Source organism: Bos indicus x Bos taurus, chromosome 16 (assembly GCF_003369695.1).
Source record: "Bos indicus x Bos taurus breed Angus x Brahman F1 hybrid chromosome 16, Bos_hybrid_MaternalHap_v2.0, whole genome shotgun sequence".
Classification (NCBI taxonomy): Eukaryota; Metazoa; Chordata; class Mammalia; order Artiodactyla; family Bovidae; genus Bos; species Bos indicus x Bos taurus.
This window is the reverse complement of record NC_040091.1, coordinates 54,194,124-54,210,099: the sequence shown is the minus strand read 5'-3', so window position 1 is coordinate 54,210,099 and position 15,976 is coordinate 54,194,124. Positions and strand designations below refer to the sequence as shown.

General features: G+C 40.1%; 1 protein-coding gene across 1 annotated transcript in view; it reads left to right on the top strand.

Moving 5' to 3' along the window:
* The first annotated feature begins 36 nt into the window (after positions 1–36).
* Positions 37–15,976, top strand: part of AADACL3 (arylacetamide deacetylase like 3) — a 155,605-nt gene continuing 139,665 nt past the window's right edge. The window contains exons 1-2 of the mRNA XM_027565359.1: positions 37–125; positions 8,731–8,817. The gene's annotated coding sequence lies outside the window, so the exon portion shown is untranslated. The remainder of the gene's footprint in view (positions 126–8,730; positions 8,818–15,976) is intronic.

Genomic DNA, 15,976 nt, shown 5'->3' with positions numbered 1-15,976 from the left:
GGGCGGATTGTTCTGGGCCCAGTCCAGCACCCCGCCAGGCCTCTGCCCTGCCGGGAGCCTGTGAACACTGTCGCGCCTTCCATGTGACAGGGGACTCAATGACGTTGCCCTTTGGAGGCTTGGAGGTGCGTTCTGGGCTTTGGAGGTAAAGGAAAAGGAACGCAATAGGAAGGGGCGCCCCTAGGCGGACAGCCGCCCTACGGAGCCGCCAGAATCCGCGGAGACCCTCCTGCCCACCTCTTCACGGCCGACTGCAGGCCGAAGGGGTCCAGAGACCCCTGCACTCCCGGCTCTTTTAGCGTGAGGGTCTGGAATCTTGACCGCCCCAGCCAGCCTAGCCATCCTGAATTCTGTTATCAGAGGATGTGGCAAGACGCAGGCATGTGGGCCACCTTACGTCAGAGGAAGTGGCTTTCTGTGTTGCCCCAAAAATTCCAGCAATCATGTCAACACGTGCTTGGGGGAATGTGACGAAACTTTTAGTTTTATTCCACTCCCAGAATTCATTATGGACCATAAGATATTCAACACAATTATCCTGAAATTTAAGCATAAATATAAAAACCTACTTGTGATCTACTGTGTGCAAGTCAACACGGCCACCCAAGGAAATGGAAGTTTAGATTCATTTATTTAACTTTCTACCTGCCAAGCCCAAGTTACGCAAGATGACTGTTCTCTTGGAGCTTTCATTATAGTGAGGGAGGCATCATTAAACAGGAATATATTAGACAACAGCATGTGCTGGAGGGTAACAGGTGCTACTTGGACTGGATGGTCTGCTCAGGGAAAGCCTCCAGGATAATGTAGATAAACTGTAAGTAGTTAACATCTGCCATAGTGCGCCAAGGGCTCTTTCGTAGGGATAAGACCCTCAACTTCCAGGCCAGTAATACCAATTGCAGGTGCATCTGTTTTCATAACTATCTTAGTAGTTTACACAGTAAGACCTCTGGAAATGGTAGCTATTACTTGGATGACAGTAGTTTATGCAATAACCCTTGCTTTGCCACCTGTGTTCTATGTGCTATGCTAGGCTTGGTGATACAGAAGAGAGAGTCTTTCCTCTTAGAAGGAAAGCAGATATACATATAGTTATGATAAAAACAGTAAATGCTGATGGAGGGTTGGGGGAGGGCAGGATGCCAAATTGTTAAGAGTTAAAAGGTAGGAAGGAAAAAGTGAAGGGTTTGGCAATGGCCGTTTGGAAGAACAATAGTACATTACGATTGTGAACTCCTAAAGGTTAGACCATATTTTAGTGATAAATGTTTGTGACCTGTTAGATATAATGGGTGTGGAACTAGATTGCACAAAGTATTGGAGAACCATTTGGCCACCTTCCTGCAGCCACAACAGCAAAGTTTCTTGTCCATTTTCTGCTGGGAATGAAAGAGCAATGTATCTCTAGTTATAATAGTAGCTAGGCAAAACTTCTTACCCACTTTGGGCTTCCCTTGTGGCCCAGCTGGTAAAGAATCCGCCTGCACTGTGGGAGACCTGGGTTGAAAAGATACCCTGGAGAAGGGAACGGCCTGGAGAATTCCCTGGACTGTTTAGTCCATGGGGTTGCAAAGAGTAGGACACGACTGAGTGACTTTCACTTTCACTTTGGAGGAAATACTTAAAACTTGAAATTAATGTCAGAAAGGTGGGATGATGTTTTTAAAAATAATTCTTATAAAGCTTTCTTGTTAAATTAGATTTTCTTTTCAGAAAAAAAATAGAGGGCTGGAGTACAGGAAACTCTTGATCAGGGCAGTACTGTCAAGCTGCTGTGTGAGTGGGGCTGATAATCTCTCCACTGCTCTTCTGTATCATGTTTAATGTGGTTACTCCTTCCTGTCATGTCTGCTACAAGACATCTACAATCTGGAAAGAAAGCAAAATAGGACATGTGGGAGTAAAAATGAAAAGACAATAGCTTATGAAATGCTAGAATGATGAATAGTTCTCAGAGGGACATTGGAGCAGTAAATTCTGACACTTCTTTCCCCAAATATAGCACTCTTCCTGAAAGCTTACTATTTACAATGAAAGAGACTGTTTAGTAAGTTTCACAAATAATAATTTGAGGGGGGGGGGGATTTTTTTCATTAATGGTTAAAGAATTAGATTTTAAAACATGATAGAACAAAGACCAAAAGTCAACTTGGAATTACTTAAAGGATGATGAATTAAGTTACCAATTTTCTTATCTGCTTTTAGTTAAGCATAGGAGACTTGATGCTGTAATGCAAACAAATTAATATTTTTAAAGAGTGAGCAGTGAATATCAAGTTGTGAAGCTTCATATCTGTATATCTACAGAGATTATCATAGAGAGGAGATGGGAAAGGTAAAGAGGGAGAGAAGAGAAAGAAAATAGCAGACAAGTAGTAAGAGCTGAGAAAGGGAAGAAGAAAGAAAGAAAAAGGAGAGAAAAAGAAGTGTTTGGGGAGAGAAACCAATTTGAATGCCTGCCTTGCCCTGATTTCTCCTCAGCAAAGTCAACCACATGGCCCTGCCACTCTGGCTTTTGGTGGTTGCCCAGGACTGGGTGCTTGACTCAAAGGCAATCAACCTGCAGACTGGGTAATAGCCTGTGGGAGCCTGGTACAAAATGTTTTGTTACTGGTTCTTCTTTTGATGACTGGAATGCAAGACAACCAATTAAGTTAACAGTTCAAAGTAGTTCACAGGAAAGGTAGAAGCTGAAAAATGGTTGAGTAAGGTAGTAAGCAGAAGCCATGAGATGGCCCAGAGAAGAGTGGAAGTGGCAGGAACTCTAGAAGCAGAACAGCAGATGACTGATGCTGAATGGTACAAGATAACCCACGTAGTCATTAAAGGATACTTTATACAGGATACTAACTAATAGCCTCCTAGCTTCCCAACTTAAATTCTTTGAGGCTTACTGCCAGGGTGAACTCAGAGAAGGCAATGGCACCCCACTCCAGTACTCTTGCCTGGAAAATCCCATGGATGGAGGAGCCTGGTAGGCTGCAGTCCATGGGGTCTCGAAGAGTTGGACACGACTGAGCGACTTCACTTTCACTTTTCACTTTCATGCATTGGAGAAGGAAATGGCAACCCACTCCAGTATTCTTGCCTGGAGAATCCCAGGGATGGGGGAGCCTCGTGGGCTGCCGTCTGTGGGGTCGCACAGAGTTAGACACGACTGAAGCAACTTAGCAGCAGCAGCAGCAGCCAGGGTGAACTAAAGCTAGGTGGTGATAGAAGTCCTCCCCAGGTACAGGCAATCAAGCTATAAATTTTCTGAGAATTTAAAGATGATGATGATTATAATAATATCAGGCTGCTTGTCATTAGCATCAAGATCTGGCACCTCTAAGCAATGTTCGTGATAAAATACTTGTCTTAGAAAAATCTTAATGTTGGTCTAAATTGTAAACAACTGCTCCAGTCACTGGTGAGTATTAATAATGTAATATATACCTTAGCTCTAGGTTAGCACATTTAACTTATGTGTGTTCTGTGCTTAGTTGCTCAGTCGTGTCCAACTCTTTGTGACCCCATGGACTGTAGCTCACCAGGTTCCTCTGTCCGTGAAATTCTCTAGACAAGTCTGTCGCCATGCCCTTCTCCAGAGGATCTTCCCAACCCAGGGATAAAACCTGGGTCTCCCACACTGCAAGGAGATTCTTTACCATCAGAGCCACCAGTGAAGCCCACATTTAACTTACTTATCCTTTATTTTTTTTTTAAGAAAGTCTTCTACATAGAGGTTAATTTGGAGAATTCTCCACTCTTCAGTCAGCCCTCTCAGTATTTGTAGACCTCATTTATTTCAGTTATAAATTCATTGTGGTTCAAGCTGTTTTCCAGCATTGTTTCTGTCTCTGACTCCTGAGGTAATAATTCTTGCATTTAAACAACAGGTTTTAAGTAAGCAACAATAGCTCAATGATTATAAAGTTAAAGTAACAGAACTCAAGTTATGTCATTGTGAGTGACCACTTGGAATTTTTGTGTATAAAATGTATAGGGTATCATGTCATCTGCAAAGAGTGATTCTTTTACTTCTTCTTTTCCTAGTTGGATTTCCTTTCTTTCTTTTTCTTCTCTGTTGTGACTAGGATGTTCAGGATTATGTTAAATAAAAAAGGGTGATAATGGACATCATTGTCTTGTTCCTCATCTTAGAGGAATTGTTTTCAGGTTTTCACCATTAAGTATGATCTTTGCTCTGTGTTTGTCATGTATGGCCTTTATTATGTTGAGATCTGTTCTGTCTGTGCCTGCTTTCTGAAGAATTTTTATCATAAATCGATGTTGAATTTTGTCAAAAACTTTTCATGCGTCTATTGAGATGATCATATGGTTTTTATTATTCAATTTGTTAATGTGGTATATCACATTGATTGATTGGTGGATTTTGAAAAATCATTGTATTCCTGAGGTAAATCCCACATGATCATGGTGTATGATCTTTTTAATGTAAAGAAATAACCAGAGATCAAATTGCCAACATCTGCTGGATCATCGAAAAAGCAACAGAGTTCCAGAAAAACATCTATTTCTGCTTTATTGACTATGCCAAAGCCTTTGACTGTGTGGATCACAATAAACTGTGGAAAATTCTGAAAGAGATAGGAATACTAGACCACCTGACCTGCCTCTTGAGAAACCTATATGCAGGTCAGGAAGCAACAGTTAGAACTGGACATGGAACAAGAGACTGGTTCCAAATAGGAAAAGGAGTACGTCAAGGCTGTATATTGTCATCCTGCTTATTTAATTTATATGCAGAGTACATCATGAGAAACGCTGGGCTGGAATAAGCACAAGCTGGAATCAAGATTGCCGGGAGAAATATCAAAAACCTCAGATATGCAGATGACACCACCCTTGTGGCAGAAAGTGAAGAGGAACTAAAAAGCCTCTTGATGAAAGTGAAAGAGGAGAGTTAAAAAGTTGGCTTAAAACTCAACATTCAGAAAACGAAGATCATGGCATCTGGTCCCATCACTTCATGGCAAATAGATGGGGAAACAGTAGAAACAGTGTCAGACTTTATTTTTGGGGGCTCCAAAATCACTGCAGATGGTGACTGCAGCCATGAAATTAAAAGAGGCTTACTCCTTGGAAGGAAAGTTATGACCAACCTAGATGGCATATTCAAAAGCAGAGATATTACTTTGCCAACAAAGGTCCGTCTAGTCAAGGCTATGGTTTTTCTGGTAGTTATGTATGGATGTGAGAGTTGGACTGTGAAGAAAGCTGAGTGCCGAAGAATTGATGCTTTTGAACTGTGGTGCTGGAGAAGACTCTTGAGAGTTCCTTGGACTGCAAGGAGATCCAACCAGTCCATTCTGAAGGAGATCAGCCCTGGGATTTCTTTGGAAGGACTGATGCTAAAGCTGAAACTCCAGTACTTTGGCCACCTCATGCGAAGAGTTGACTCATTGGAAAAGACTCTAATGCTGGGAGGGATTGGGGGCAGGAGGAGAACGGGGCGACAGAGGATGAGATGGCTGGATGGCATCACTGACTTGATGGATGTGAGTCTGAGTGAACTCCCGGAGTTGGTGCTGGACAGGGAGGCCTGGCGTGCTGTGATTCATGGGGTCGCAAAGAGTCGGACAGGACTGAGCGACTGAACTGAACTGAACTGAATGATGCCGTCAGAAAATTATTAGAGCTAATCAATGAATTTGGTAAAATTGCATAGTTGCATCTCTATACACTAACAATGAAGTACAGAGAGAGGAATTAAGGAAACAACCCCATTTACTGCCACATAAAAAAGGGTAAAATACATAGAAATTTATTTTATTTTATTTTATTTATTTAAATTATTAAATCTAAAAATAAGTAAGGAGGCAAAAGACCTATACTCTGAAAACTAGAAGATACTGATGAAAGATATTGAAGACAACACAAACAGATGGACAGATATACCATATTCTTGGATTGGAAGAATCAATATTGTTAAAATAATACTACTCAAGCAATCTACAGATTCAATCCAATCCCTATCAAAATGGCAATGTCATTTTTCACAGAACTAGAACAAATAATTTAAAAAATATTGTATGGAAACATGACCCTAAATAGCCAAAACAATCTGGAGAAAGAACAGAGCTGGAGGAATCACATGTCCTAACTTTAGGCTATATTACAAAGCTACAGTATGATACTGGCGCAAGAACAGACACATATCAATGAACAGGGTAGAGAGCCCAGAGATAAACTCACACACTTATGGTCAATTGATCTATGACAAAGGCAGTAAGAATATACAGTGGAAAAACAATCTCTTCAATATGTGATGCTGGGAAAACTGAACAGCTACCTGTAGAAGAATGAAATTAGAACATTCTCTAATACCATATACAAAAATAAACTCAAAGTATATTAAAGACCTAAATGTAAGACTGAATACTATAAAACTCCTAGAAGAAAACATAGGCAGAGCACTCTTTAACATAAATTGCAGCAATTTTTTTTGGATCCATCTCCTGAAGTAAAGGAAATAAAAACAGTTGGAACCTAATTAAACTTAAAAGCTTTTGCACAGCAAAGGAAATTATCAGTAAAATGAAAAGACAGCTTACTGAATGAGAGAAAATATTTGTAAGTGATATGACCAATAAGGGATTAATATCTAGCATATATAAACAGATCATACATCTCAATATTAAAAAAAAACAAAACTGAATAGACATTTTTCCAAAGAGGAAATGCAGATGGCCAACAGGCACATGTAAAAATGTTCAGCATCACTAATCATCAGGGAAATGAAAATCAAAGCCACAATGAAATAACACCTGTGATTTTATTTAATCATGCATTTTAAGCCTTTGATATTTTTGACAAATTTCCCAAAATCAAATTCTAAATGAAGTTTTTTGACCGTAAACTAACTTGCGAATTTATCAGAGAGCCCCAGAATATATCAAGAGATTTCTTTTCTTATAAAAAGAGAGATATTCACCTCATTAGAACTGATTCAAAGGTATTCTTTTTAATGGCTGAGTAATACTCCATTGTGTATATGTACCACAGCTTTCTTATCCGTTCATCTGCTGATGGACATCTAGGTTGCTTCCTTGTCCTGGCTATTATAAACAGTGCTGCGATGAACATTGGGGTACACGTGTCTCTTTCAATTCTGGTTTCCTCAGTGTGTATGCCCAGCAGTGGCATTGCTGGATCATAAGGCAGTTCTATTTCCATTTTTTGAGGAATCTCCACACTGTTCTCCATAGTGGCTGTACTATTTTGCATTCCCACCAACAGTGTAAGAGGGTTCCCTTTTCTCCATACCCTCTCCAGCATTTATTGCTTGTAGACTTTTGGATCGCAGCCAGAAAGAAAAACACCAATACAGTATACTAACGCATATATATGGAATTTAGAAAGATGGTAGCAATAACCCTGTATACGAGACAGCAAAAGAGATACTGATGTATAGAACAGTCTTTTGGACTTTGTGGGAGAGGGAGAGGATGGGATGATTTGGGAGAATGGCATTGAAATATGTGTAATATCATATATGAAACGAGTCGCCGGTCCAGGTTCCATGCACGATACTGGATGCTTGGGGCTGGTGCACTGGGATGACCCAGAGGGATGGTATGGGGAGGGAGGAGGGAGGTGGGTTCAGGATGGGGACCACATGTATACCTGTGGCAGATTGATTTGATATATGGCAAAACCAATACAATATTGTAAAGTTAAGTAAAATAAAATTAAAAAAATAAAAAGATATTAAACTAATTAGGCTTAATTGACATGTTAAATTACATGAGAAGTGTTGTCAAGTAAGATGTGATGTTTGACTTTTTGCGGTTATATTTGTGTATAAATAATGTATATATTATTCATGTAAGTGTTACAGAAATTACATGAGATTCTGAGAAATCTGATATGTCCTGGTGTAATGTTATCAGTTAAATTCCAGTTATCATCTTAAAACGTTGTATATCTTAGAAATAACCATTTTTTCCCAATTGTATCTAAATAGACTCTTATTAAGTCCTTAACTGTGGATATTTTTAAATCTTTTGTTATTCACAGTTATTGTTTTACTCTGATGCCCTCCTGAAAACTTGCAAGCAACTATGATCCAAAATTGCTTGCCCTCAAAGGTTAGTGGAAAGGACCTTGATGAATACTTTAGAATACAGAATTCTGATAACTTTTAAGATTGTGCCATTGAACTGGGTGTAAATTTCCAGAACTCAAATAGGGAAATTGATGTTCTTCAAACTGCAAACCCAATATCAAACATCAGTTCAGTTCAGTCGCTCAGTCATGTCCGACTCTTTGCAACCCCATGAATCACAGCACGCCAGGCCTCCCTGTCCATCACCAACTCCCGGAGTTCACTCAAACTCATGTCCATCGAGTCGGTGATGCCATCCAGCCGTCTCATCCTCTGTCGTCCCCTTCTCCTCCTGCCCCCAATCCCTCCCAGCATCAGGGTCTTTTCCAATGAGTCAACTCTTTGCATGAGGTGGCCAAACTATTGGAGTTTCAGCTTTAGCATCATTCCTTCCAAAGAACACCCAGGACTGATCTCCTTCAGAATGGACTGGTTGGATCTCCTTGCAGTCCAAGGGACTCTCAAGAGTCTTCTCCAACACCACAGTTCAAAAGCATTAATTCTTCAGCCTAATAACAATTAAGTATATAACACTGAGTGAACTGGTGAGAATGATTATAATTTTTTATTAATTTTTGTTTGGAACATTACTGGTTCTTTAATATTTTGTTTTTCAGATTTAAAGAAACCTTTTCCTCTCTTCCCTGAGCTACCTCTAACTTACAGCAGCTTGGTAAATTATACCGCTAACTTACAGCAGCTTGGTAAGTTATACCTTTGTGGACAAGGGTGAAACAATTACTCTCTTCCCCTACATGATGCCTCCAGAATTTGGAAAAGCTTATTGAATGTTTTTATTTTCATGATAATATATTTTCATAAATTCAGTAAAAATCTGTTCTTATCAGTTCAGTTCAGTCACTCATTTGCATTTGACTCTTTGCAACCCTATGGACTGCAGCACATCAGGCTTCCCTGTATATCACCAACTCCTGGAGCTTGCTCAAACTCATGTCCATTGAGTCAGTGATGCTATCCAACCATCTCATCCTCTGTCATCTCCTTCTCCTCCTACCTTCAATCTTTCCCAGCATCAGGGTCTTTTCTAATGAGTCAGTTCTTTGCATCAGGTAGCCAAAGTATTGGAGCTTCAGCTTCAAAATCAGTCCTTCCAACTAATATTCAGGTCTGATTTCCTTCAGGATGCACTGGTTGGGTCTCCTTGGTGTCCAAGGGACTCTCAAATGTCTTCTCCAACACCACAGTTCAAAAGCATCAATTCTTCGGCACTCAGCTTTCTTGACAGTCCAACTCTCACATCCACACATGACCACTGGAAAAACCATAGCCTTGACTAGACGGACCTTTCACTTTCTCTGAAGTGAAAATCAAAGGGAGTCATTTTTTCATCTTCCTCTGAGAATTGTGCCTGGATGCTTGAAAATACTGCTGTCATATTTCTACAAGACTAGCAATGACATAACACCAAGAATGGCACAGCAGAGACATGGAAAAAAATCTGGATTCTTAATAACATCATTGAACTGCAGCCTGTCCTAAAACTTACTCTACCTCTAGACTTCCAGCTGAGTCAAGAAATACTCATGTGGTTAAAAATAATTTGAATCACGGTTTCTGTCGGTTGCTGTCAAAAGTATCCTATAGTGTGGTAAAAGATTTGTTAATATTTTACTTTGGATTTTAAAATTTATATTCCTTGGTGAAAATGACCCAAGGTTTATTTTATTTTTGCTAGCATTGTTAGTTTTTATTTATAATTTTTTATTATTTGTTTGGTTGCACCGTGTCTTCATTGCTATGCGAGGGCTTTCTCTAGTTATGGTGAGCAGGGGCTACTCTTTGTTAGGGTGCACGGGCTTCTCACTGTGGTGGCTTCTCTTGTTGCCAAGCATAGGCTCCAGGCCCATGGGTTTCAGTAGTTGCAGCATATAAGCTCAGTGGTTGCAGCTCTTGGGCTCTAGTGTGTGGGCTTAGTAGCTCCAAGGCATTTGGAATCTTCCCAGACCAGGGATCGAATCATGTCCCCTGCGTCGGTAGGCAGATCTTACCCACTCTGCCATCAGGGAAGTCCACATAGTCACTTTTTAGAGTCAGGATAAACTTCTTAAAAAAGTAAATTGGGAAGCTTGTCATAGTTTTTATTATCTGAATGATTTAAATAACTCAAATTATCTGTTCTTTAATCTGGACTCTCTGGTAAAACAGTCTCGACTAGTGCTTTTTTGAAGTTAGAACTTTTGCTACATTTTTAAGTTCTTCTCTAATTATTAGGCTATTTTTCACTCTTAAAGAGTCAATATTAGTTATTTATATCTTTCTAAAATATGTCTATTTCATGTGAAAGGAAAGTGAAGTCGCTCAGTCGTGTCCGACTCTTTGCGATCCTGTGGACTGTAGCCCACCAGGCTCCTCCGTCCATGGGATTCTAATTTATTGGTATATGTTGGAAATTTTATAATTTTAGTCTATTTTTGGTTATATTCACTTTCTCACTGTATATATTTTTATTTCCTCTTCCTTTTTTCTTGGTTCTGCTAACTAATGGTTTTTATGTTGTAGTATTTAACAACAAAACAAAAACAAAATTACTGTTTTATCAGGTTTATGCAGTTTTCCTATGCTTTCTAGCTCATTAATTTCTACTTTTACTTAGTTTCCCCTATTCTCTGTTGGTTTATTTTGATGTTCTTTAATTGTTGTTCAGTCACTCAGTCATGTCTGACTCTTTGCAACCCCATGGACTGCAGCATGCCAGGCTTCCCTGTCCTTTATCATTTCCCGGAGCTTGCTCAAACTTGTGTCATTGAATCAGTGATGCCATCCAACTGTCTCGTCCTCTGTCGTCCCCTTCTCCTCCTGCCTTCAATCTTTCCCAGCATCAGGGTCTTTTCTAATGGGCTGGCTCTTTGCATCAGTTGGCCAAAGTAATGAAGCTTCAACTTCAGCAAGAGTCCTTCCAATGAATATTAAGGATTGATTTCCTTTAGGATTAACTGGTTTGATCTCCTTGTTGTCTGAGGGACTCTCAAGAGTCTTCTCCAATACCATAGTTCAAAAACATCAATTCTTCAGTACTCAGCCTTCTTTATGGTCCAGTTCTCACATCCATACATGTGTACAGGAAAAACCATAGCTTTGACTATATGACTATATGGACCTTTGTCAGCAAAGTAATGTCTCTGCTTTTTAGTGTGCTGTCTAGGTTGGTCATAGCTTTTCTTACAAGGAACAAGTGTCTTAATTTCATAGCTGTAGTCACCATCGGCAGTGATTTTGGAGTCCAAGAAAATAAAATCTGTCACTGTTTCCATTGTTACCCCATCTATTTGCCATGAAGTGATGGGATCAGATGCCATAATCTTTGGTTTTTTGAATGTGAGTTTTAAGCCAGCTTTTTCACTCTCCTCTTTTACTTTCATCAAGAGGCTCTTTAGTTCCTCTTTGCTTTCTGCCATAAGGGTGGTGTCATCTGCATATCTGATGTTATTGATATTTCTCCCAGCAGTCTTGATTCCAGCTTGTGCTTCATCCAGCCTGGCATTTCTCATGATATACTCTTTGTGATCCCCTGGAGTATGCAGTCCATGGAATTCTCCAGACCAGAATACTGGAGTGAGTAGCCTGTCCCTTCTCCAGCGGATCTTCCCAACCCAGGAATCAAACCCAGGTCTCTTGCATTGCAGGCAGATTCTATACCAGCTGAACCACAAGGGAAGCCCAAGAATAATGGAGTGGTAGTCTATCTCTTCTCCAGTGGATCTTTCTGACTCAGGAATCGAACTAGGGTATCCTGCATTGCAGGCATATTCTTTAGCAACTGAGCTATCAGGGAAGTCCTGGTGTACTCTGCATATAAGTTAAATAAGCAGGGTGACAATATACAGCCTTGACATACTCCTTTCCCAATTTGGAACCAGTCCATTGTTCCATGTCCAGTTCTAACTGGAGCTTCTTGACCTGCATATAGGTTTTGCTGGAGGCAGGTCTGGCATTCCCATCTCTTTAAGAATTTTCCATAGTTTCTTGTGATCCACACAGTCAAAGGCTTTAGTGTAGTCAATGAAGCAGAAGTAGATGTTTTCCTGAAATCCCCTTGCTTTTTCTGTGATCCAGTGTATGTTGGCAAGTTGATCTCTGGTTCCTCCGCCTTTTCTAAATCCGGCTCGTACATCTAGAAGTTCTCAGTTCATGTACTGTTGAAGCCTCGTATGGAGAATTTTGAGCATTACTTTGTTAGTGTGTGAGATGAGTGCAATTGTGCCGTAGTTTGAATATTCTTTGGCATCGCCTTTCTTTGAGATTGGAATGAAAACTGACCTTTTCCAGTCCTTTGGCCACTGCTGAGTTTTTCAAACTTGTTGGCATATTTAGTGCAGCACTTTAACAGCTTCATCTTTTAGGATTCGAAATTGCTCCACTGAAATTCCATCAGCTCCACTACCTTTGTTCATGGTGATGCTTCCTAAGGCACACTTGACTTCGGGTGGCACTCCAAGATTTCTGGTTCTAGGTGAGTGGTCACACCATTGTTATCTGGGTCATTAAGATCTTTTTGTTAGTTCTTCTTTGTATTTCTTATGTGTGTTCTTTTATTAGTTTCTTGATTTGAATGCTTAAGTCATTTAGTTTGTCTTCAGTATGTGAAGAAGATCACTAAAAATTCTGAATGTTTCCATCCGTTAAGGCTTTGGTGGAATCAGATGAATTTTGAAATGTAGTTTTTTTTTTTAAATTTCTAAACATTCTGTTTTTTAGTTTTGACTTCTAGATAACCCAAGAGTTGTCTAGAGAACTGTTTTATATGATTCATGAGGTTAGATTGAGTTTGCTGCCTTTTTCTTGTGAATTTCTTATTTTCTTGCAATATGAACTGTACCTTTGAAAGCATATTAAGATTTTATTTGCAGCCTTCAGTTCAGTTCAGTTCAGTCACTCAGTTGTGTCCGACTCTTTGCGACCTTATGAATCGCAGCATGCCAGGCCTCCCTGTCCATCACCAACTCCCGGAGTTCAGTCTAGACCTTGGTAAATGTTTATTAATGCTTCATGGCCATATATAAAGATTGGATAACCTCTGTTTACTGGAGAAGGAAATAAATGGCAACCTGCTCCAGTATTCTTGCCTGGAGAATTCTATGGATGGAGGAGCCTGGTGGGCTACAGTCCATGGGGTCGCAAAGAGTTGGATGTGACTGAGTGCACACCGTTTCTTTTTAAAGGATATGAGAAATATTTGCATGTGTACATCTGTCTTTCTCTCTGTCCATCAATTTATGGTTGTTTCCCCACTTCTCCTTATTTCTTAAAGCTTACTTATGATTTCCCTCTTCTGCTTTCTCTTTCTACATTTATCAATCTCTGCTTCTCCCCTGCTCATTCTGTTAGCATGCAAACATGCCCTAATACAGTTCTCTCTAATAGGAATATAAAGTGAGCCATGTATGTATTTAAAATTTTATGATAGCCACCTTAAAAAAGTGAAAAGATGGATATTCCTGGTGGTCCAGTGGATAAGAATCCGCCTGCCAACGCAGGGGACATGGGTTTGATCCCTCATCTTGGAAGATCCCACATGCCACAGGGCAACTAAGCCCGTGCACCGCAACTACTGAGCCCTCAGACCTAGGGCCGGTGCTCCACAACAAAAGAAGCCGCGACAGTGAGAAGCCTGAGCATCACAACTAGAGAGTAGCCCCTCCCCGCTCGCTATGACTGGAGAAAGCCCACACGGGGCAGTGAAGACTCAGCACAGCCAAAAATTAAAATACATAAATAAAATTCTACCAAAAAAAGTGAAAAGAAAATCTAATTGTAATATACTTTACTTAACACATTATATACAAAATTTACCATTTTAACATGCAAGTAATATAAAAATTATTAACAAGATATTTTATACATTTTTGTACTAAGTTTTAAAAACTTGGTGCATTATTTATACCTGTAGCACATCTCAATTTGCACTAGTCATATTTCAGGTACTCAGGAACTACCTGTGACTAGAGGCTCCCATATCAAACAGCTCAGTTTAAAAGTCCTACCTTGACCCACCGTTTCCTCTTGCTACAACTCACTTCTCTGCTCCTTTCTCTTTTCCTCTGTTCATTTAAACTCATCTTATTAAATCCAGTGGGATTGGTATTTGACAGAATTGACTACTTTGGGGGTAAACCCTTCTTACTCTGCCTCCATAACCCCAAATTCTCCTGATTTTTTTCCTCCTCTCTCACTGGCTAATCTGTCTCCTTTACTCGCGCCTCATCCCTTCTCTGATTTCTATAAGTGTTCGAGCTTCTCAGAGCACACTTGTTGCCCTTTTATCTAAGTACAGTTTCTCTGTGAGTGATGTCATCTAGTCCTGTGACCTGAAATAGCATCTACCTGCTGCTGATGCCCATTTTTATCTTCAGCCAGCCTCAAGCTTTGCATTGCTATCTGCCATTTGACACCTTGACCTCTGTCATAGATATATGGAATATGCCCAAAATATAATTCTTAATTCCCTACCTCCCCCACCAAACAAAACTCATTTGATACAAGACTGAACATCCCCAGTTTTCCCCCTTCTCTCTTAGGAGAACGTCATCCTGAGCCCTCCTTTTACTCATTTCCAAAAGGACTCAAAATCAAGTACAAGTGCTTCTGCCTCTAAGTATATCTTGTAATTATTTCCCTCTTTCCATCTTTCCTCCTAGTGTTTATGTTCAGGTATTCCAGTTGCTCATTGATTTTCCTTTAGCTCCACATCTGCCTTTCATCATACTGCTATATGATCCTGGAACTGTACACTTGCAAGCTACAGTTTTTTCTCTGCCAGATGTTGGGTTTGACCAACTGGGGGTGAAGGGTGTGCTGATGGAATTCTCTAAACTGGAGAATGAAGGACTCATCTTGATTGTTTTTCTCCATGTAACAGTGAATGAATCAGGCCACAGCTGGCCTTGTCAGTGTTCCTTGTGGTGGTGAATTGCTCCCATGGCTCCAGCTAGTGAGTGTCCTCTAGAAGGTTTACTCTTCATCCAAGTGGTGAGTGACATGTTTCTTTAATAGCTGAGCCATCTCCTTAGAGACCCAAATCTTAGCTTGGAGCAGCTTTTCTCTACATTTTGAAGTTTCCTCCTTATTTATCCTTCCCTCAGCTCTGAGAATAATAGCTGTATTCTGTGGTTGCCATTTCTATTCCCATAAAATTCTCTTACACTCTTTTAGTAGCTAACTACCTTTTCACCAAGTGAATAATTCATTATATTATGCTTTCCCTGTTTTTTTTTGCTGTGGTTTCTGCATCTTAACTGAACCCTGACTGAAATAGAAATTGGTATTAGGATTAGTCCGAGGAGAGAAACTCTTGAAGATTGTTTCTGTGGTAGGTTGGTCTGAGCCCCTCGCCAAGGGGAAATGTGATGCTACTTATACATGACACTCAGTGGCATCACAATCAAATAGCCACATGTGGTTGATGGTGATGAAACACATGTGCTTTGGGGGGGGGGTGGGCAAGTGGCTGCCGCACCTGTTACCGAAGCAGCAATCACTGCAAGGACCTTGTTGCAGATTGGCTATTACTGAGTACAGTGGAGTGCTTACAGAAAGAAAGTGAAAATCTCAGGATCTTAAACTCTTAAACAACTTAAACAACTTCATTTCTTGGCCTGAGAACCCGAGAGTTTCCACAGAAACCCTAAAAGGACCTTTTATTTCTTATAGTCACAGGCATGATATTATTGAAAATCAAATGCAAAATTTGATTGTGCAGATTGCAGAATTACATCAGTTTAGTTCACAGCCTTGCAAGGTGTTCCATGGGAAAGTAGGTCATTGATAAGGAAGGAATGAGGTCCCAAAACTTGAAATGAGGAGTTTTGGTTGAACTTGAAACTTGAGAATCTTGAGTCACTCTTA